At 32.8% G+C, this 25,264-nt stretch overlaps 1 long non-coding RNA gene across 2 annotated transcripts; it reads left to right on the plus strand.

The window, feature by feature from the left end:
* Window positions 1-12,146: 12,146 nt before the first annotated feature.
* LOC143044322 (uncharacterized) lies at window positions 12,147-15,369 on the plus strand. 2 transcript variants are annotated; one of them, XR_012968637.1, is made up of 2 exons: window positions 12,147-12,441; window positions 13,039-15,369. It is a non-coding gene; the product is annotated as an uncharacterized LOC143044322 (long non-coding RNA). The 2 variants fall into 2 exon arrangements; XR_012968636.1 differs by lacking the exon at window positions 12,147-12,441 and adding an exon at window positions 12,443-12,533.
* The last annotated feature ends 9,895 nt before the right edge of the window (window positions 15,370-25,264 follow it).

Below are 25,264 nucleotides of genomic sequence, written 5' to 3' on the forward strand. Positions count from 1 at the left end.
ATCACCAGCCCAGTAGTCAGCACTTCTGTGTTGACTTGAGTTATCATTGATATGTTCATGGTTATAAATTAACTGTTAACAACACTTTGAAGTTTTGAAATACTAAGGCTTTTCTACCTTAGCGGTATGTGGCAAAACTTTGAAGAATGTTTGGTCTTCACTGCTCTTCAACTTCGAACCTCATTTGGCCTTTTTTTAACATCTTTTGATTCGAACGTCACTGATGAGTCTTTTGTAGACGAAACGCGCGTCAGGTGTAAATATAAAATTTCAACCCTGGTATCTGTGATGAATTTATTTATAAACACTATCTTATTAGTTCTGCCGTGGTATTTGCCAAAAAAATACTCTATCCGACTGGACACTTGTAACGTCACGATCATCAATGCGTTTTTGAACGTTAACATTCGGTGTATTTAAACAGATATAGCAGGTTATTGAGGGGTATTTGCAAAAAAATAACAGTCTTGAGAATGAATTTCCCTCGCCTTACGGCTCGCGAAATTTAACATTCTCTCGAGTGGTATTTTTCGCAATTATTCCACCTTAACATGATATATCTGTTAATAACCCTATATAGCTTGTTATGCGGCATATGCCAATGCTTTACATTTAAGGCCCTATGATTATAAGATGCATAAATGTACGACATGTGTTTTTATTTTGTTATAGCAAGTATGATAGTACAAGAGTTTTGTATACGCGGCAGTCGTAAGTTTATCTGGAATTTGGCGTCAGGTATTTGTTGTTGTATTTCATATTTGCTGTTTGTTTATTGTCTTGTATTTCAATCAGGTTTTGTTTTCTCGTTTAAATTGTTTTACACTGGTTGTTTTGGTGCCTTTTTGTTTTAATAGAGTACTATGAGGTGTAAGCCAATACTCCGCGTAAACAATCATACTATAAGATAAACATACATTAATGAAATTACATTAATAAAGGTCTTGGACATGATGGATAGGGAGTTGTCTAATCGACATTCACGCAATGATACCATACATCCGTTAGATAGTTTGTTGTCTAGTTAACGTATATTCATTTGTCTACTGAAAAAAAAAAAAACATATTTTAATTCGGTTTAAATTTTTCATTTAGAAAGTTGTTATGATATTGTAATTATTGTATTTATTTATGTTGGCCTGATTTGTGTTGTGTGGCCTGATAGTTGTTTACAGAATAATCTTAGAACTGTGCAGTTTAGAAATCACTGGAACAATTACAGAATGATTGGAACTTTTCAGAATGATCCTAATAAAGGATTCGTTATATAAACTTCTACATTTTACTAGAAACTTCTATTGTAACTTTCTAGGATGTTCCATTATAGACTGTTCTAGAATCTTCCATGACAACTATATATATATACAGACACCAAAGTTAAACACTCACTCTTGGATTTGGACTTAGACATCGATAGACATTAATATTCATAGCCTTTGGATTGACACTTTTATTCTACAAACAACATCATACTGGACTGTGACCGTAATATTCAGATTGGATTCCGAAAGATATCCGGATACAGATAAAGATAAAAGATTGGACTCATATTTTGACAGTTAAGTTGACAGTAATATTTGTGTAATAATTCTTGTAAACTTTTGTATAATAAATATTGTTAAATTTTATTATTGATTTGTGTCTTTTGTTGGCTACAATTTAAAGGCGATTTCTGGCCGTTACAGAAATTGGGGGCTCGTTCGGGATACTGAATTATCTTATTCAAAATTTGTTTAGTAATTTTTATTATAACTAGCCAACAAAATTCTACAAAATGGCATTTGATGCCGGTAAATTTTTGAAAACGCCAGACCTGGAGGGGTTTGATAATTTAAAGAAAGAGGAATTAGTGTTGCTTGCTAAACATCTGAAATTAAATTTTAAAGTATCTATGAGAAAACAAATTATAAAAAAAATTGGTTATAGACAAATTAGTTGACGCAGAAATTTTAGGTGAAGAGGCTCTTGAACTTAAGGTCGAAAATGTAGATGCCTTTAAATTAAAACAGCTTGAATTAGAACATGAATTTAAATTAAAACAAGCAGAACTGGAAATGAAGGAAAGGTTGGAAATAGAGAGAAAAGGAAAAAGAAGATGAATTTAAATTAAAAGAACTGGAAATGAAGGAGAGGGAGAAAATAAAAGAAGATGAATTAAAATTAAAAGAACTTGAAATGAGAGAAAGGCTAGAGATGGAAAAACTGAAAATTGAAATGGTCAAAGAAGAAAGCAACACTAAAGTCCAGTCGAAATCAGAATATTTTGATGCAGCAAAAAATATACGTTTGGTTCCCAGATTTTGTGAAAAAACAGTCGATAAATATTTTCCACAGTTTGAGAAAATTGCTCATAATTTGAATTGGCCAAAGCCATATTGGACTACAATGCTACAAAGTGTTTTTGAGGGTAAGGCCGCTGAAATATACTCCGCACTTCCATCAGAAAAAAGTTCCGATTATTACACGGTGAAACAGGAAGTTTTGAAAGCTTATGAGCTAGTACCAGAAGCATACAGACAGAAATTTAGATCTTGTAAAAAGTTTGATTCACAAACCTATGTGGAATTTGCTCGGGAAAAAGAAGATCTATTTGATAAATGGCTTACTTCAAAGAAAACAGATAACAATTTTGATAACCTAAGACAATTGATGTTATTAGAAGAGTTCAAACAATGTGTTCATTTAGACTTAAAAACACATTTAGACGACAAAACTGTTGGGACAATACATGATGCAGCTGTAATTTCAGATAATTATACCCTTTCACATAAAAGAAGTTTCAAGGGTCAAAATGTTAATACTTCAAGTGGAAATTACAAAAATCAAAGCACTGAGCGTACTGATAGTAAGCCTGTTGCACAGAATAAGAGTCAGTCCAGTTATAATGTGTCTAGTCCAAAATTTGATACTTTTGAGAAGAAGTCACTGATTTGTGCTTATTGTAAGAAAAATGGTCACCTGATGGCTGATTGTTTTAGACTCAAGAAGAAGAATGAAAGAGATAATAAGCCGAAGTCCAGTGCTTGTCCGACACCTTATATTACCAGTACGTTGGAAAGTCCTGCGAGTCAGGCTTTTAAGTCCAGTTTTTGTGATTACATGGAGGAATATAAACCCTTTATGTCTGATGGGTTTATTTCTATTGTTGATGATACCACTCTTCAGCCTATTAAGATTTTACGGGACACTGGAGCTTCTCAGTCCTTATTGTTAGAAGGTGTGTTGCCTTTGTCCGAGAAGACTTCTGTTGGTGCCTCCGTTTTGTTACAAGGTGTAGAGTTGAGTTGTATAGATGTTCCTCTCCATCGTATTTATCTGAAGTCAGATTTGATAACTGGACCAGTTATTGTGGGTGTTCGTCCTAATCTCCCCATTGAGGGTGTGACGTTATTGCTAGGAAATGATCTAGCTAGGAACAAAGTGGTTGCTGAACCAATTGTTACCAGTGAACCAGTGGTGGATTTTAAATTACCTGAAGATGAAGCCGAATTGTATCCAGCTTGTGTTGTAACTAGGGCGATGGCTAGAAAACAACAAGATGAGGATTTGCAAGAAAACCACTTTGATTACATGGACCTTTCTGACACTTTCCTAGCCGACATTGAAGGTCCTGGTAGCTCAGAAAAGGCCATAATAAGACCACCTAATGTTAACAAGAATGTAATTATGCCATGGCCAGACGTAAACAGCCATTCACTAAACAGAAAGAACCTTTTGGAAGAACAAAATAAAGACCCTGAGGTTCTTCAGCTCTGCAAGAGGGCTCAACCACAGGAGGAAGCAGACAAAGTGGCTGAATGCTATTTCCATCAGGACGGCATTTTAATGAGGAAGTGGAGGCCTCCTGATGCTACCCCAGAAGAGGAATGGAGAGTGGTATACCAAGTGGTGGTGCCTAAAGTTTATAGGCAAGAAATCATTGGTCTTGCCCATGACACCCCCTTGGCTGGACACTTAGGTATAAGGAAGACTTGCCTTAAGATCTTGCAGCATTTCTACTGGCCCAGACTTCGAAATGATGTCGCAGAATACTGCAAATCATGCCATATATGCCAGGTTGTTGGTAAACCTAACCAGAAAATACCACCAGCACCACTTCTGCCTATTCCAGCCTTTGACGAACCTTTCAGCAGAGTTCTAATTGACTGCGTTGGACCTTTACCAAAGACCAAAACTGGAAATGCCTATTTATTGACAATCATGTGTACATCCACTCGCTTTCCTGAGGCTATTCCGCTTAGAAATATCAAGACACCTACTATTGTCAAAGCTCTTATCAAATTTTTCACATTAGTAGGACTTCCCAAGTCTATACAGTCCGACCAAGGATCAAATTTCATGTCAGGTTTATTTCAGCAAGTCGTGTACCAGTTAGGAATTGCTCAGTATAGATCAAGTGCGTACCATCCAGAATCTCAAGGTGCCTTAGAACGTTTTCATCAAACATTGAAGAACATGATAAGAACTTTTTGTCTTCAATTTGACAGAGACTGGGATGATGGAGTTCACTTTCTACTTTTTTGCAGTCCGAGAGGCTGTTCAAGAATCCCTTGGATTTAGTCCCTTTGAGTTGGTATTTGGCCATACTGTAAGGGGACCGTTAAAATTGATTAAGGAAAAGTGGCTTACTGAACATACTGACTTGAACCTTTTAGACTATGTATCTAGATTTAAAGAAAAATTGTATACTGCTTGTCAAATTGCTCAGAAAAACTTAAAAAATGTACAGAACAAGATGAAAATTTGGTATGATAAAGATGCCAGGGACAGAGTTTTTGAGCCTGGTGATAGGGTACTTGTATTTTTGCCAGTCCCTGGACATCCTTTACAGGCAAAATATTGTGGTCCTTATACAATAGAGAGTAAAATCAATGATTTGAATTATATTGTAAAAACTCCAGGTCGGCGTAAACAAAACAGAGTGTGTCATATTAATATGTTAAAACCATATTTTGAGCGTACTAATGAATGTGAGAGTAAACCAGTTGCCACTTTAGGCATGGTTAAATTTGAGAACAATCATGACAAACCAGATGTAATTGAACCACCTTTTAGTTCTAAAACTCTGGAAGAGACAGTTAGATTGAAAAATTCAGAAATTTTGTCAAATTTAGACTCAAAACTTGCACATCTGTCTTTTGATCGTAGAGAAGAAATAAAAACTTTGGTATTTTCTTTTAAAAATCTTTTTCCAGATGTGCCAAACAAAACCACTGCTGTTTGTCATGATGTTGATGTAGGAGATGTTTCTCCAATTAAGCAACATCCTTACCGACTCAATCCACTCAAACTTGAAGCTATGAGAAAAGAAATTAAATATATGCTTGACAATGATATTATTGAGCCGAGTAACAGTGAATGGAGCTCTCCTTGTCTCCTTGTGCCAAAACCAGATAAAACCTTTCGTTTCGTGACTGATTTCAGAAAAGTAAATTCAGTCTCAAAATCTGATTCCTATCCGATTCCAAGGATAGACGATTGTATTGACAACATTGGTCAAGCAAAATTTGTGAGCAAATTTGATTTGTTGAAAGGTTATTGGCAAGTTCCACTGACACAGAGAGCTCGTGAAATATCAGCTTTTGTTACACCAGATGGCTTATTTCAATATACTGTAATGCCGTTTGGCATGAAAAGTGCACCAGCTACATTTCAAAGAATGATCAATAATGTTATAAAAAATTTAAACTGTTGTTATGCTTATATTGATGATCTAATTGTATGTAGTGATAGCTGGGAACAGCATTTAACACATTTGTATGATACTTTTGATAGATTGTCACAATCAAATTTGACTGTTAATCTTGGTAAAAGTGAATTTTGTCAGGCCACTGTTGATTATTTAGGGCATACAGTTGGCCAAGGTCATGTGAAACCTATTATGGCTAAAGTAGAAGCCATTTCCAAATTTCCTCCTCCTACAAATAGAAAACAACTTATGAGATATTTAGGCATGATTGGATTTTACAGAAAATTTTGTTCAAATTTTGCTACTGTGGTTCAACCATTGACTCATCTTTTACGAAAAGATTCTAAATTTATCTGGAGTGAAAATTGTCAAAACGCTTTTGAAAATAGCAAATCACTTTTAATTAATAGTCCAGTTCTGATTACTCCAGACTTTGAAAAACAATTTAAACTTGCCGTTGATGCAAGCGATGTAGGAATTGGAGCTGTTTTATATCAAGAGACAGATGATAATGTTGAGAAACCTGTATCATATTTTTCTAAGAAATTAGATAAACATCAGAAAAATTATTCAACTATTGAAAAAGAGTGTTTTGCAATGTTGTCAGCACTTCAACATTTTGATGTATATTTGAATCCCACTGTATATCCTATTCTTGTTTGTACTGATCATAATCCTCTCACCTTCATACATAAAATGAGAAACAAGAATCAGAGGTTGACTAGGTGGAGTTTATTATTACAGGAATATGATGTAATTGTAAAACATATTAAGGGTAAAGATAATGTAATAGCAGATGCTTTATCTAGAGCTTATTAAAATACTTTGTATATACTATGTATTTTTTGTTCATATTATTCATGATAAGTTTTTGTTACACTAAAACTTCTTTTAAGGGGGAGGTGTTATGATATTGTAATTATTGTATTTATTTATGTTGGCCTGATTTGTGTTGTGTGGCCTGATAGTTGTTTACAGAATAATCTTAGAACTGTGCAGTTTAGAAATCACTGGAACAATTACAGAATGATTGGAACTTTCCAGAATGATCCTAATAAAAGATGCGTTATATAAACTTCTACATTTTACTAGAAACTTCTATTGTAACTTTCTAGGATGTTCCATTATAGACTGTTCTAGAATCTTCCATGACAACTATATATATACAGACACCAAAGTTAAACACTCACTCTTGGATTTGGACTTAGACATCGATAGATATTAATATTCATAGCCTTTGGATTGACACTTTTATTCTACAAACAACATCATACTGGATTGTGACCGTAATATTCAGATTGGATTCCGAAAGATATCCGGATACAGATAAAGATAAAAGATTGGACTCATATTTTGACAGTTAAGCTGACAGTAATATTTGTGTAATAATTCTTGTAAACTTTTGTATAATAAATATTGTTGAATTTTATTATTGATTTGTGTCTTTTGTTGGCTACAATTTAAAGGCGATTTCTGGCCGTAACAAAGTAAAAACGACTAATTTGGCATAGCAGTTGTTTTAAATATATATATTTTTTTTTTTAAATTTTTACAAAGTAAACTAACGTCGATAATTTTGCAGACAAACGCATTTTATCGTGTTCCAAATGGATAAAACAGACCATCATACATATATACTGAGCAAGTCATTTTATTCTTTAATATGGGGACGAAATCCCCAATACCAGTAGACAATTCAATAAAAAAAAAAAATAATCATAATCGGGAAAATTTCCCGAAATTTTAATTGTACTAATCGTTCATTTTTCTTATGTCATGTCACGTTACCTGATGATAGCGTTTCTTTGTTTATATTGCATATGACGTCATAACTTAAATACCGTCACAACTAAAATCCCTAACAACAGAACCAAAATCGGAAACGTTACGGTATTTCCGTTTCTTTTTTTAACAAATATTTAAGTTACAAAAAAAAATTCATACAGACTTCGTCCCAATTCACAGGTAATGCCTGCCTCATACTAAAAACAAATCCCAAATTTCATTATCATCATCGGGTTTGTACTAACATGATCAACACGACGGGTGTCACATGTAGAGCAAAATACAACAATACTTGAAATCTCATCCGGTTTTAAGTGGGGTTTGTGTTGCACAGTCTTTTGTTTTCTTTGTTTTGGAATGTGTTCCGTTGTGTGTCTGTTTGTCTATTGGCTTTTTTAGTCATGACATTGTCAGTTTATATTCGACTTGTGAGTTTGGAATTCCCTTTGGTATTCTTTTCCTTCTCTTCTGTTATTGATTTTGAAATACTTATTAAAAGGAAATGGTTATTCTAGCTGTACTTTTCAAAGTTTCATTTTATAAAGGATATATATTTTCCAACTTATTCGATATTAAAGAGCTTGCAGCTCCTACTCAGACTTTGTAAAACGTTATCAGTGTCTGAGTAGAAATTTGATGAACCAGGGGTATGTCAAAGAACGTCTCGTCCTTTTTTCAAAAAATAGTTCATCGGAAGATACCAAGACCTTGTTGGTAAATATTCCGTATCAAATTACAAATATTACATGATAGTCTCGCGAATAAATGAATGTGTTTGTAGGTAGATGTTTTTGTGTTCTATTAAATTGTTCCTTTCAAAATTATTGTACACGATGATGACTGATGTACCAACTTTTTGACTATTTCATTTATTATGTCTGTTTAGTTATAAATTGTAAATATAACGGAATTTGATGAGACTGTCATCAACGTGAGAGGGTTAGCGCTATAAAACCAGGTTTAATCCACTATTTTCTACATTTGAACATGCCTGTACCAAGTCAGGAATATGACAGTTCTTGTCCATCCGTTTTTGATGTGTTTTGTTATTTGATTTTGCCATGTGATTGTGGACTTTCCGATTAGATTTTCCTCAAAGTTCAGACATTTTGTGATTTTACTTTTTATGTGTTAATTGCAAATTTCCAAAAACGGTTGTTACATGTAGTTTAAAAGTATGTATTTATAGTGGTTTGGGAAACAAGTTATTTCAACTTATATTAATCCCTTTCCACTTACTATATTGAACAAAATCCTCTATAAATTAAAGACTACTTTTATGTAGTTTCAACCGTTGTTTTGATAATTATGTTGTTAATAAGTGAATGCATATAATTATCAATACGTCAATACGTCTGCTTGTGGAACAAGGCTATTACCAAAATCTAATAGCCAGTACATTAAATTGCGGATATTGAATTCATTTGCTGCTATAAAATTACGGAAATAATTCAAGGAATATATTTCTCTCATACAGAGCTCCAATTCTTAATCATGATTTTACTGTAGATAATATTTGGTTTGATAAGCCATTAACGGTAATGTTTCGGCCTCGAGCATCACTGAGGACCCACTTACTTTTGGTGAAGTAAATTAAAACCGATAAACTGATTGACAAAGATTGTTGATAATTCAGTCTTCACAGGTTTCTGAATTAGGTTTAACCTGGGTTTCTGTAAAGTATAATAAGTGACGCTAGAAAAAGCTGTTATTGTTATAATATACATGATATAATATAACAAAATGACAAAATATAGACTGTTAAATGACACAACAGAAACATGTCATTAAGTGTTTGAAATATCAGCTATACTGTATCTACTTGATTTATGTAAAATAAAAATAGATGTATATAGTATCCTTTATATTTAGGGAATATGATGGAAGCATTGAATGAGCTTCAAGACAAAAAAAAATAATACCAAGATAGTGACCATCAACAGGTATCCGCAATTGTGTGTTTTAAAAAAAAGTTATAACTACTTCGGTCACACTTTTATAGAAGAAAACGTTGCTTATCCGTGATCTCTTTTTGCAACATCGGGGCAAACTTCGCAAAACGCGATCAATATATATGATTATGTTGTATCTTGCATCGTGTAACCAGTAAATTACCTAATTCAAATCTTAAGTAAGTGTCAGTGTCACATATACATTTTGTACATTGACCTTGTAAGGTTTGCAAAAAATATATTGTTAGTCAAAAATCACATGACGCTTGATTAAACAAGAAATTTGAACAATACATGTGTTATATTTCTCCCTCGTGTTAATAGTCATTTCCTCTGGCAATCTGATTTCGATTTATCAAAACTTATGAATCAGGGTTCATCCGTTATTTCACCTTTTTATAATTTTTTTTTTCAATTGGAGGTAATAACAAAGAAATTTGTATGTTTAATGAGGAAACTTATTCTTTTGATACAGAATTTTGAAGGAAGCAAAACCAGAACTTCTCACACAATTATATTCAAACTTAAACATGTTAAATGAATTTTAAGCTTTTTAGCAAGCGTGGTAATAAATAATGCAAGGTCAGCATTCCTAAAATTTTGTCGAATTACTTATCTTTGTTGACAAACTAATCATCCCATTTCTACCTCTATGATTTTATCTAGACCCTTATCCCCTGAATCTTATCTGGAAAATTACGACTGTAACAACATTGTTTCCATTTCAAAATGAATATATAACGATGTGCAATTTATGATTGGAAGCGCAATTCTGGGACTTCTGTATCCTGAATGAAGGCTCAAAAACAAAAATATATACCTGAATACGTGATCTTTTCAACATGAAATGTTGACATCGTGCGCAGCTTGCGTACCAATCATAATCTGACATACAGGCATACATCTGACGGGGCACATATTTGAAGCCGGAAATTTATACACTTTTAATATATCCTGCTCAATCGTTAGTTTTATGTGATATATATTGCTTGGTTTTTATTTGTCTGTTTACTATTTGGAATCATCGGTTACGTGGTTTCTTTGGCGACACTTTCTGTCATTGGAAAGACTTGTGAAACCACCTTATAGCCTTTAAACATTTGACCGATTAAATGGTTTGTTATCACGCATGCACATAATACATTTCTAATCACCTGATGAATGACATGAATGATGTCACTTCCGATTGAATATATATTACCGCTCAAATGCGACTGTCCACTAATAGTAATTTACTTCTAAATTAGTATATATATAGCATATAATGTGATGCAATAGTGAGTATAGTTTCTTATAAAGAGTGTGTTTCTTATATTCCACATGAAATTTAGTAAACTTATGTTAAAGTTATCTGTATTAATCTGCCTCATTTTTGTGTTGTTTCATTCTTAGATATGCTTTTCTCCTTCTGCATGTTTTGTTTTAGAATTTAAACAATGGTGTTACAACTTATATTCACACGGGAAGTTTAAAATATAGGTGGAACCAGTTTTTCCTAATTCTTTTTACAGATAGACCGGTCCATAAAGGGACTTCAATTTTGTCTTATGACTCATCAGTGACGCTCGAATCAAAAAATTGACAGTACCATAGATTCAAATATTTACTTTGCACCATATACTGATGTACTTATCACTTGACGAATTGTCAACATCATGACTGATTCTGGCAAATATTTAGGATTTTTTTCAATATCTATCCTTTAAATATACCAGCAAACTAAACTATAGAGATGTATACTTTCTTCAATACAAATTAATTCATTTAAGAATGAGACTTATTCAGCAGAAATCTTTTCAAGAGCATCTAAAATTTGCAAAATTGTCTTCAAAAGCAAAATGCAGCACACACCTACTTCTATGCGCATTTTATAAACACTCCTAAATAATGGAATACTAGTAGGTTTAATAAACAACCTTCAAAAATTATATTTGTAAGTGAATCAAATACTACCGGGAACATCGGCCGTATTTCCTTTTGGTGAAGAATAATATAGTTAATTTCATGTTTTCCAAATATTTAATACATCACATATGCTTCATTATGTCAGTATTTCATATTTTCTATGACACTTAGCCGGACAGTTTCCTGCAAAGATAGAAATAAGGTATTATACATAAAAAATTAAAGTATGAAATAAAATATTTCACTCTTAATCTGTCAACAGAGAAAGAATGACTTATGGATAAGTTAAACTACTACATTAATTTACATTCTGTGCATTTCAAATTTTATCATAGCCCTCGTTTTACAAGTTAGTATACATTCGTATGTAATATCAAATAAATCTTTTAAAAATTCTTAATTTTAATTCATTATGTCTTAAAATTTAACAAAATGCACACGATGACATGCCGCCATCCGTAATACAACGCGCAGTAAACAGGACACAATTGAAGAGCTATGGTCATATGTTGTTACACATCACTTTTAAACTGCTGATATGTCAAAGTATCGGGAAACATACATAAGTATAAGTGTCTTACAAATCATGCAATTGCTCATATGTTACCTATCAACACCGTCGAACTGTTGACAAAAACATTTAGTTTATCGGTAGAGTTGTCCAAGGCACAAATTGTGATTGAAATATGTGTTCGATTATCAGAAGGACTGGAGGAGAAAAGGTTACTATATAAATTTAACAGTACGAATGACGATCAATAGCATTTAAACATGTATAAATAATAACTTCATTTTGAATTCTCATTTATATGTTGAACATCTATGTATGATAAATATGAATAATTTGTAAACTAGTAAAATTATTTGGCATATCCACAACTACAATATCCGCATGTACATGTATCCTGCGTAAGACATGACATCTATGTTCCTATTTGTAATGTTCTAGGTCAAAAACAATTTTCTGAAAAAAATAAATGATATGTATATAGTCTTATGTGCTAACTCCTACGTAATTTTGATATGTAAAAGAAATAATAACTTTAAAAAGAATAGTTTTTCCTCCAGAAAATATACATGGGGAATATCCAGTCTAGACCATATATAAACGTAAGATAATAAGTATTCATAACAATCTAAAACACACTGTCAGAGATTATTTCAGTTGACATGAATAACAAAAGACTATTAAAAGATTAACGGTAAGTGCAGATTTAATTTAATAAAAAAATATATTTTTCTGCTTTGTACATGTTGTATTAATCTGATGAGTATAACCCTTTGCACCAGACATTTTATAGTGTATTCACATATTGTATTGTTAAACCACTGTAACATGCTAGAGGAAGGTTGGACGCCTGCTAACTTGTTTGTTGCTGTATGTCATATATGTATTTCGTATGTTGTTTTCTACTTACATAGTATATATCATTTGGCCTCTGGTGAAAAGTTGTTGCTCAGTCTTTAGTTTTCTATGTTGTGTTTTATTTACTATTGTTTTTCTGGTTCTTTTTATTTTTTTAATGATTTGACATGGCGTTGTCAATTTATTTTCGACTTATAAACCCAAACCACTTAGAAACCTAACGTCATGGTAAAAAAAAATGTAATGTTTCGAAAGAATTAACTCAAAAGTAATTTATAATTATTCGAAATGGATTTAAAATTGTATTGATAAACTACTAAATATGTTTTTAATAATTACAGAAATGAGCTGCGGAGTTCTTGTATTGGTGACAATTCTAACAGTTACATTTTTTATCCAGCTAAGTTTGAGCACATGTGATAGTCCTGTATGTCACGGCTTAATAAATCCGAGTAATGCATATATATTCAACACGGTACTATGTGCTAGTGGGATTGTAGCACTTGTTTCCTATTTCATTTTATGGAAGATAAACGAAAATAATGAAGAGGCCGTTCAGATACGACAACATAAGGGTAAAACAGACAGCCTGGTTAAAGTATTCATGTGGATATTTACTTTCTTCACAACTTTATTTTCGATAATATCTATTTTGAATGGAAGAGCCAAAAAAGAAAAGTTCGATGACTTAAAATCACATGCAAACACAACGATCAATTGCACATACAATTCAAGCTACGATGAGGCAGTTTTTGACTATAGAATTGTACAAATCATTTTCTGTTTACTTCAAAGTATGTTTTTGCAACTTACGTTTAATATCCGTTTTTACCGCTGCGTATTGATAAAACTTGTCACATTCCTTATATTCTGGGCTAATGCTAGCCATTTCGTGATGATACTAGTCAATGCTTACGTGTCATCGGAAAATGATTCGAACAACAGCTTTGAGAAATGTATGAGACCTTATATTGGCAAAATACATTGGGAAATTAAAGACACGTATAAATTATTTGCTCGATTTTGTAAACCTATGGAGGGGGAATACTCTGTACTCTGTATGTTACAAATATTTGAGGTTTCGTCTAGGGGAGTGCGTTGTATCACTACATCCACAATAGAAAGTGCTAGAGAACACATAACACATGCAGAATCGAAACAAGCAAATGACGAACAGAAGCCCCTTTTGTCAAAACAATGCACAGACAATAGTGAAGATTACAGAGTAAATTCATCACGAAGTATCGTTTCACGTGAAAAGACTGACAATACACACACAGATGGACATGTCAACATACATATTTCAGATGACAATCTGCCTAAATCTACTGCATATAAACAGCATTTCAACGAGGGCAAGCACGAATCTCTTGACCGGAAAGAAACTATGCAAAAAATGTCGTTCTATCGATTTACACATATAACTGGTGTAGCTGTAATTTTTTTGTTTATTCCGGATTGTGGCCTTTCAATATATGCACTTGCTAATGATGGTATAAAGAATACATGTTTCAATTTAACAACATGCAGAGGTCTCAAAAATGAAGAAACAATATTTTTTGTGTATCACATAATCCTCCATATTGTGATGTTCTTTCTTTTCATGTTCTGTTTTTATATGCTTTATGGACCAAAGACTTATTTTGAAAGACTGGAAGTTGGGAAAATTCCATCTTTGAACTCAAGTCATTTTGTTATATCACTGAGTTTTCTTGCATCTTTGACATTTTATTGTGTAATTCTAACAGCATACTCTCTATTTACGCAGATGACAACGATTACACTTTTGATTGTTAAAAATGTATTGGTCGTACTTCAGATATCAATACAAATATTCTTGATTTTAAAAGTAAACGAATTTAAAAAATCTAAATTTTCGACATCCTTTCCACATTTTTCAATGACTCATATATTCTGGGTCATTTCTGTTATGAATCTGGGTTTTTGGTTTACAAGTAATTTTATGGGAATGTCAAACTTTACGAAACTGGTTCTTAATGAAATTTTAGGACATAAAACAGAACATGCTTTGTCTCATATTATTATATCATTTGTATGTTTCTTTTATTTTAAATCGTGTGCTAAATTTTATGAACTTTTTCGTGATCAATATAATTTCTAACTTAACAAAGACCAATTTATGTATGCCCTTTTGAAATATGATAGTGCTTGAAAGTTTTACATCATGTGTTGTTATATTAAAGTATTGTTAGATGTATAACCGTATACCCATAAGTTGATTTTCAGTAAGCAGATGTATTCTTTTGATTTTGTAAATCTATGTCATGTTACACTAGTTAAAGTTTCATCTAAAATTAGGAACAACTCAAAATAAATCTGAACTGCACTTCAATTTAATAATTCAAGATTTTAAAACCTTACAATTTCATTTCATTCCAATTTAATCTAAGGATAAGCACTGTAAACTGTATTATTAAGTTAGGATTTTTTTGTTATTTTTTATTTTGGTTCAAAATTAAATTAAACGGATTGTACAACTACTATAAATGTATACAGAACTTAAATGTCAAACCAAATAACACGTAAATATTTATGTTAATGTATATGAAATTATTAATCACATGCATTTATCATTTACCAGATATGTATCATTAAATATCCTACAATTGTATAACTAAATTTCTAAAAATTGCCAAATAAAATTATTTATTCATATACCATTAGCTAGTTTCAGTGGACGTAAAAGAGACAAATGAGTGTCAAAAGAAAATCTTTTTAGACAGCGACCATATTTGTGATGCCATTTTAATTATCTTAAGTGCTTGCCCTATATTCCAAAGCGGATTTAGGCAGGGGCGTGGCGGGCGTGCGCCCCCCTAAAATTTGCAAAACATGGGTTGTCTTTAACTTTTTTAAGTATCAGAAGAGACCATTCAATCTTTTTAAACATTCAGAGTATATAAAAAGAGCCAGTTAAACAGAATCAACGTGATTACTTATCAGCTGACCAACGATTTATGTAAGTACTATCAATATTTTATACTTCAAAGGAAGTTGTCAAACGAGGAGCTGTGTTTGATGACAAATACGATAGGTCTTTTGAAAGTAAAAACAATTGTTACATTGTATTTTTGGTTTTTATAACCAACTTCTTTGATACTCGAAGTTCCAAAACGTTCGTAAATGCATCTCTATCTGATTTCAGTGGTTTGTAGCGAACACAGTATAAATAAAGTCTGACACGACCTCCGAAAATCAAAAAGTAAAAACAGATACTAATAAAAGGACAATAAAAAATCGCTGATAAAAGTAAAAATTTTCGTTTGAAAAATATTATACTAATATTGGTCAGGTGAGCTATAGTTATCTGTCTCGTCATGTTGCGTCCGTCGGTCCACCCGTCTATCTGTTAACTCTTCACATTTCCATCGTCTTCACCACGTTTGGCAGGGCTGGTGTTCTGGAGTATTAAAGTAATTCTATAAAAAGTGCTGGTGTCTTGATTGCAGATTGGTTTAAATAGGAACACATAATCAAAATGAAATGTTTGCATGATCTTGAGCTTCTGCGTTTTTGAGGCTGTAGCTTTACAAACTCATTTATGCAATCATCCCGGTCAGGATCCACTAGCTAGGACGCATGCAAATCTATTACGTCATTTTTGCAATTTCTCTTGAAGAGATTTCATTAACTAATATGAATGCTACACCAGTTTTTCCTGCAACCATTGACATTACTTCGCTAGATTTTTTGATAAAGTGGAGGGCCATCTTGTGTACTTAGGATTGAGGTCGGTATCTATCCTTATGGTTTTCAATCCCGTTTTCTGGGAAACGTATGGTAATAGTTTCAATGAATAGAATCTCACAGGTTTCTTGTTATTCATGGTGATTGTAGATTGTTGTCAGGGGTGAAACTTTGATATCTCGCTAATTTTACCACACAATAGTTCGAGATATCTACACTGACTCTTTTTTAAGAATATTTCAATAATTTTCCTCAAATTTTGTATTTGAATAAACTTTGCGCCCACCCTAACCTGAAATCCTGGATCCGGCCCTGGTACTTATTATCTCGTGTCGATCTGCGTTCATATAATTGCTTCAGCAATAGCTACAAGGGGAATCACTTATGCTGGATCTATGAAATTATATATACAGTGGTTATGACATAAACACATCCCTTTCCATCCTCTCTCTTAAGTAATAACTTTCACTTTGACATTTTTGCAGCGTACATGTAAAGTAAGTGGTATTTGGTATGTAGTTGTGTTACCATAGGTCTGTATAATCTCCATGCAGATTATTATTTGTCCTCCCCCTCAGATAAATTGACTTTCGGACTTGTGCACAGTTCACAGGTCGAATTTGAACATTTACTTTGATCTTTTGATTTTGCCATTTGATTGACGCTTGTCATAGAAGTGAGCAATCTTTAAAACCAGGTTTATCCACCATTTTCTACATAAGAAAATTCCCGTACCAAGTCAAAAATTTGACAGTTGATTGACATCCATTTGTTTGATGTGTTTGAGCTTTTTATTTTTGATAAGAGACTTTCGTTTTTTTTTTTTTAATTTTCCTCGGAGTTCATTATTTTTGCAATTTTACTTTCTAAATTAGGTATGCATAGGTATCTTTGGTTTCCACACAAAAATTGAAAAAAAATTATGAACATAGGACTGGATTCATTCATAAAGATATGAATGAAAGTTAGTTTGGTGAACATCTTGACGTTCGTTTATCGAAAAAAAAACTCTGTACCAAGAAATGTAATGTTCATCAGTTCGACAAAAAACATTTGAAACCCTGCCCCATATCTATATAACCCTAAATTCAAATAAAAAATGGATAGGCGTACAAATTCTATTGAATAATAATTTGTAATCGTGGTAGATCGATAACTTTTAATTAACCAATTCCTCTTAAAAAGAGCTCATTTGGAAGTATTACCGCGATACATTACCTTCATCATAGTAAATCTTAAGAAACAATCCTACAGAGAAGAAAACACAACAGACAAAACAACACAATAGCATTAATTGTAGTCATAATTCTCGCGTGATATGCTTTGACTTGTTTTTGAGCCTACAATTATCTACAAACTTTCATTTTTTTCTCCTTGATAGTTTACAACCCTGAAATCGCATGACTACTTAAGCAAAGTCAAATTACTTTCTGTTCAAATAACCTTAATCTGAAATTGAATCATCATCGATCAGACACAACACTTACTGTTTGTATTTGTTCACATCGTTGAACATATCACAGATACCTTCTACAGTAAGAGAAAAGATTTTCCTTTTAATTTATCAACTATGACCATTTTATATTAAACACTGATGTTACATTTAAAACTGGAATCATAATCAACTTAATAAAGATATGAAGAAAAAAAAATTAAATTTATATGAAAGTAAGGGATTATGATCTCATGGAAATACAACACCATAAATTAAACAACACACAACATCAAGAACCATGGTCTGCAAGTAAAACGATGCGCAACCAGGGGTTTTCCTAACTATGTATGCATATGATCAAACAGTTGAATGCAACCTGTATATCGCAATACTCGATAAACCATATGTTCCATATAAGTTAAGAAAATGTGGTATGATTGCCAATGCAGCAAACCTCCACCAGAGACAGACATGACAGACCTACAATTATAGGTCACCGTACTACCATTAAAAATGAGCAAAGCCCATACCATATTGTTAGCTATAAAAGGCCCAAAATGACAAATACAAGCATTTCAAAGAGAAAACAAACACCCTGATTTATGTACAAAACAATGGGAAAAACAAATATGATGTACAACAGTAAAAGACAACTACCGATTTACAGACTGATGACATACCGGGACAGGCACATAACAAAATGGGGCGAGGTTAAATTGATTGATTGTCGCCATATCCTCTCCTAAGCTATGACAGTTGTGTAACAGTACAACAATAGAACAAATAATAATGACTGTAAATGTCATTGAACTGATGTCTCATTGACCTTCACCTCACATCTCCTTTTAACAATATAAAATTTTTATTTGCAATAAATCAAACGGTTTTCAATAATGTTATTATGCGTGTAATCCACAACAGACAGTCCATTTGACCATCGTTATAATAACTTAGAAAAGTCGTCACAGTATTGTCTAAATACCACAAATATAGCAGTGTTAATTTGTTTCCATCAAGGTCCTGTAGACTATTACGAAATGTCGATTGCATGCAGTTTTTGTCAACTTATCCCCTTTGTATGCATACCGTGTCACTTTCGATCAAAATCATCCCCGGAATGTAGTATTAAAGATTTCTGACAGTTAACAATATCAACCTAGCATGACCGTGGTGTAATATAAGAGGAGGAACACAACAAAGGAATAACCCAAAACATACAAGATGAAGAGACTGACATAATCCTGTCGACCAACCACTGTTTTTCGACTCTTTTTATTCGCAGTTCTAACTATTTTATTTTAATATTTAATACACCGGAAAATTTCACTCATAGAAATTTCACGTGAGAATCTCACCCGAAACGAGATTATTCACGTGAATTTCTCGGGAGAGAACAAACAATGCATGATCACGTGCAATTTTACGTATAAGCCTGTTTGAGGAGAATTTGACATAGAATTTTTCTCGTGAGATTCGTGTGATATAAATGTGACTGTGTAGTATTATAGTTCTCAATCAAGTTTGATATATTCAAAGTTGCATAATCAATATTTAAATTTTTTTAACACATTTTTAGTTTACACTATTTTTTAATTATTTGTTCTGTGAAAATCAGTTTTTTGTCTGTATGTTTGCTTGTTCTATTATCTGTTTAATTCAGTTTTGATTGAAAAAATAATACACCTAATGATACATTAAAGGCGGGTATGTAAACAAGTAAAATCGGTATCAAACAAAATAAATCAAACGCTTTAAATTAACTGTACATGAGGGAGTTGCAAATCCGTTTTCATGCATTTATAGTTAATCATCAACTGACAATATATGCGCCAATAATATCCGACTATCAGTGAAACCCATGTGTAGTAATATTGAACATTTTATGATGAATTTAATGTCCCATTATTTTTATAATTCATTTAGTTAAAATGCATACAGATATACAAATAAGCTATTTCAATGTTTGTTACATTTTCCACAAGTACGTTAAAGTCAATTATAACTTATAAGTGTCCCAGTTAAGAAAATGCTAGTTCCTGTCTCATTGGCATGGTAATCAACGTATGCTTTTATTCGTTTTACATGACACAAACTTATAAAAGAAAATAAAAATTATACAATGGTGCATCCGAGTTGCTTTTCTGGATTTATCTTATGGAAAAAAGGACCACATTCAGAATGGGTTGAGCTATACAATTTATTTGATAAAAAGAAATTCCAATTCCAAAGTCACATACAGATACATTTTGTCTAGGGAGGTGGAAATTTGATCTTTAAAAACAAGAAGATGAGTAAAAGGAATGTTTGTGTTCGCGCACACCTGGTTTAATTCTACCACCATATGTGCTTTCACCAAGTCAGGATATCTTGTCCACAGTTACTTTTATTTTGTCTGTTAATCTGTTGTTTTTTGGGGATTTTTTTTAAAGAGCCGAATGTTGGCGGTTGTTGTTGTCTGTTGTAGTCTAATACTTTTTATTTTGTTTATGCATCATCAACACAATTAATTAAGATGCTAAATTAACATTATTATTTCAATGTTTGCTACATGTTCTATCAACGATTACCATGCGGATCATACCTTCTAATTCTCTTTGATAATTCAAAAGATGTTAATATGTCGTCTTTATCTAAAACCATAAGAAACTATCTATAACCGTGTATAAATAGTTATTTTATAGATTATAATCACTACTTTTTTGTCCTAAGGAAAGGTGACCCTATATAATGAATAATTCCACGTTTGTCTTATCAAAGACATATTGTACTAAATGAGTCGCCTTCCACAAAATATCGACGTGCACAGCATTCATGATTTTGTATCAGTCATTGTTTTGTATATTCCACATCAATTATAATTCTGACGCACCTGTGTCAACTGTAGAAAACTTTGCCGACCTTGACATTCTTATTGGTGACCAGGAATTAGGATGGTTTCCACAGAATAACAATTTCATAACACGAACAAAACGCTTATTAAAAGCGCAGTATAAGAGAAAGTTCATCGAGAGGTTACAAAGCAGTAGAATATTACCAGACAAACGTAGCTTCCGGTAATTGTCATTGGATATTTGAAAATATTGCGCAAAATCTCCAACTGTTGACGGCAAAATGGCTATTATTGATAGTAAAACAATACTAATAAGGGTAATTGTAAATCGACGTTGATCTTTCTGCCAATCCTTTTCCTTATTATTTCTTATCTCAAGTTCTTGACGGACTGACTTGGCGTTATGGACAGCACATATCAGATATGCGTTACAGAACATCAATATTAACAATGGCGACACATGAAAAAGTGCTATACACGTAAAATCATATATCTGATAATACACTGATTGAGATCGGAACGTTGTTTTTTTCATTGTGTACACATTGTCTTTTCCAACAACAAAATAACAAAAGAATCTTGGCACGGATATTAATATTGTAAATAAAAGTATTAGAACAATACGGGTTTTGGCTCGATGAATACTACAGTACGACCTTGCCCATAGCGGAGCCTTTACAAAAATAAATCGATCAATTGTTACCCCTACAGTAAGTAATACACTAGCTGCCATAAAGAAATTAACAAGTGGGAAGAATATATACGCATTAAACACTTGCCAGTCGTGTGATGTAGATTTCCCTGATATTGACATGTGGATAAAAGACAACAGCAGCGCGCACATGTCAGTCATCGCAAGTATTTTGAGATATAAGTAAGGAGACTCGTTCAAATGTCCTTTGAATAAAATAATTAGATTCAAAATGTTTCCACATATTCCAAATACACACAAAATTGGCCCAATGTAATTGTTTAACACCAAGTCAGCTATGTCTCGGCTCCTTGCTGATTGATTATCGAATGTTTGGCTTTCATTTAAGGAGTCGTTGTATGACATCAGAAAATCCAAAGAAGAATTCATTTTCCCTAAAAAATATATTACAAATGTAAATAAAAATATACTGTAGCATTTATCAAATGTGGTACAAATCAGATTGCTCATTTGACACGATATTAACAAAATAGATTTATCAAAGACATTTTTGCAACAATAGTCTAGTCATTTCAACAGATTTGCTTCAGTGCGTTCTTAAGATTTGCAGCTAAATCACTGTTCTATGTTGAAGGGGGAGTTGAATGCTCTGACTCAACAATCATACGCATGTGCCTGTCCAAAGTCAGGAGCCTGAAGCACAGTGGTTTGCAATGATTGCCGTTTGTCATTGAGTGCAAGAAGCTTGAATTGCCTTTTTTGTGAACGTTTACTTCTTCTTATACGGTACGTATGGTGTTTGCTGATTTCTAAACGGAATATTTTTTTGCGCACTAGTATAGGCCATACGGTGACCTGTAGTTATCTACATCATTGTCATTTCTTCTTATTTTGTAGGTCGATTCGTTCACATCATATACCTTATAAACTTTTAATTTTTGCAACATTCGCTTCACTTAAAAAACTAAGCATCAGCAGCATTTTCAGGGGATATATGTTTGAATATAGTTTGGTTAACTTACATGAGCACGTGCAGTAGCAAATATCGGTTTTTGTTATACGAAAGCGAAATAAAAAAGAGAAGTGAGGGTCCCGCATACAGCGTAGCAATAACATTTAAGTAAGTCTTATTGATGTGATACACTGAATATTAAATCTGTACGTGGGATAGAATATATATAATAAATTGTTAGTGCTGTAATGTAACGTGTTGTCTTCCATTATTTAAAATATCTGAGTAGTTTCTTAAACAGGTCGGAACATCGTGAAAGGAAACATAAACAGCAATGTTCATACAAAATACAATTTCCTATCATTGGAATTTGACTTCTAAAATTTTAAAATTTTGATTGAAAGATTCTTGCTTGCCTAAAGTCTAATAGCAAATATTGCATTCTACGTATTTAGGATGAGAACTAATTAACAAAAAGTACAAAAGTTCGGTCATGCAATAGGCGGTCGAACGGAGAGACGGGAGGGAAAATTGGAATGCCACCTGACATTGAGGATATATTGGCTACGGACAAAAAAGGCTTGCAACAGGCAACCTTTGGACCTTTAAAGAGTTGTTGGAAGGGTTCTTAACGTGCATCGAGTGTGGCGATACACTAGTGTTTTGTATTTTACGTCCCCATTCTAACCAGACGTGGCTGCGTATTTATACATCCCATACAGCCAAATGGACATAACACTTTGGCAAGGGTTTTACTTCGGGTTGGAAGAAAACCTAAGTGTCAATATTTTCATACTCAGTCAATCTTGGGATTAAAGATATAAAATTTAGGAATCTACACCTGCTGAACTGGGGAAACCCAGTGGGGATAAATTAAAGAGTCACAATAAAAAATGATTGGGAAGGGTTTCCACTGGCACCGTCATTGTAAAATTCTGAAGTAATTTTATTTGAATGTATAATATCTATATCCCTTGAGTTCATAGAAAATACTAGATATCTCAATAAAATTTCAAAATATTTATGAAAAGTGTATAAAGCTACACAATTTAGTTTATTCATCATTTCATATTGTTGTAATCTTTCAAATATGATAGAAAAAAATCTAATAGGGTTTTAATGTAGACATTAATAGAAAAGAAAAGATGTGGGGTATTCATCACAAAAAGAGAAGGAACAGCACTTTTGTTGCTGTTTACATCTCAAAGTCACTGCGAGACCTTCAATACGGAGCAAAAAATATCTCACCTCACTGCAAGTAAAAAGACGGCCCCTAGCACCGGTTACCTTACTTTGGAACTGGTACATATAACATGTTTTGTCTAGAAACTACCGCGACCAGGGTAAGCTGCAAAGATAACCGGTTTGGGTTTTGTTCATTTGTAATGGCCGTTCAGTGACTCTTTAATCTTTATATCAAACTTTATATTACATGCATACAACAATTCGAATTTGGTATGAAAACTGTTATAATAGCATTTTAATTATGTACAAGTTGTACTCGAAATTAAGAAAATTAAAAACATAAAATACGTTAGAAAAAATAAACCAAAACTGACTAAAAAACGACAAAAAAAATCATTGTAAAGCAATCTGTTAATCGAAAAAATATGTTTTAAAAAAATAATTTAACACGATTCCGTTTGCAACTTAAAATTTCTCAAGAGTCAAAATTAAAGTTATTGCATGCTAAAGCCGTTGATTTCAATTGTATTCTCACAGTCCACTAGCGGTGTCATCATGTCATTAGCAGTCATAGAACAGTTAAGTCATTGACAGCTATAGGATCATACTGATTGTAATGCCCTGGATAAGACATAAGGGGGAGGCAACATGTATCATGGTCTGTGCTCCACTCGTCCTTTCATTTTGTGTTTTAATTTCAGGCACTTTACAATACATGTGTGGTCTTGTCATCTTTTAGATTAATACTCATGTATATTATTATGTTTCTTTAAAATAAATCTATGCCAAATCCGTTTTTGACACAAATTCGCGGTTCATTGAACATGGAAATGTCATAGTGTAAGCAGGGAGGGCATGGTGTCCAAATCTGAAAACATATATTCGTAATTTTAGGAAATATATGCGCCTTTCAAAAAATATGTTTTTATCAACAATAACGTTCACAACGTTAAAACATAAAGCTACATATAGCAGTATGTGCAAAAAAAAAAGTCTACTTAATGGTCTTTTGCTAGTTGAATTCATATAGTTCAATTGAAGTTTTAAAAAAATCAAAGCAGTTTTCAATTACCTATTTGAATCAAGGAGAAGCAAAACAAATCTGTTCTGATATGTGTAGTTGATCTGCTTAAGTTTGTCAAAAACACATTTTGTCGAGGAAAATCTAATTACATTTTGTCCCTTGTTACCTTGAAGACTAATCCAATTCTTACAATAAGAAAACACTGCCATGATGATGAATGGACACAAAGATTTAGTTCTACATTGTAAAGGATATCAATCCTATTTCTAACATAAATTCTCCGTTGTGACAGATTTTATGCGCAAAAAGAAATTGGAAGAAGCAATTAAATACTTGACAGTCCCAATGGTCGCGTGACAGACAAGCATACTGTTGACTTGACCAACTTTTCACGTCCAACAGAACGTACATATAATATAGAAACTCGCAATGATATCAGGCTTAAATAAATTTGTACTCCAGACTCGCATATCGTCTACAATAGACTCATCATTGACGCTCGAATACAAAAAGCTAAAAGGCCAGATAAAGATCGAAGTAAGGATGCTGAATGTTTTTGTATCAAATGTAGGAAATGGATTTTTGAACTTATTGCTTGCCATTGTTTGTATATCTATACTATTAAACGAGAAGACCCCATTTTGTGTGTCGCTTCTCTTCCTTCCACAATAAATCAATCATCATGCCTCTGTGTCCTAAAGGTAACATGCATAGTCGCATTTGTCATCCATTCTTATGATTATTCAGATTGAGTTATTTTTGGAGAAAAACAACAAAAAAG

Source organism: Mytilus galloprovincialis, chromosome 9 (assembly GCF_965363235.1).
Source record: "Mytilus galloprovincialis chromosome 9, xbMytGall1.hap1.1, whole genome shotgun sequence".
NCBI lineage: Eukaryota > Metazoa > Mollusca > Bivalvia > Mytilida > Mytilidae > Mytilus > Mytilus galloprovincialis.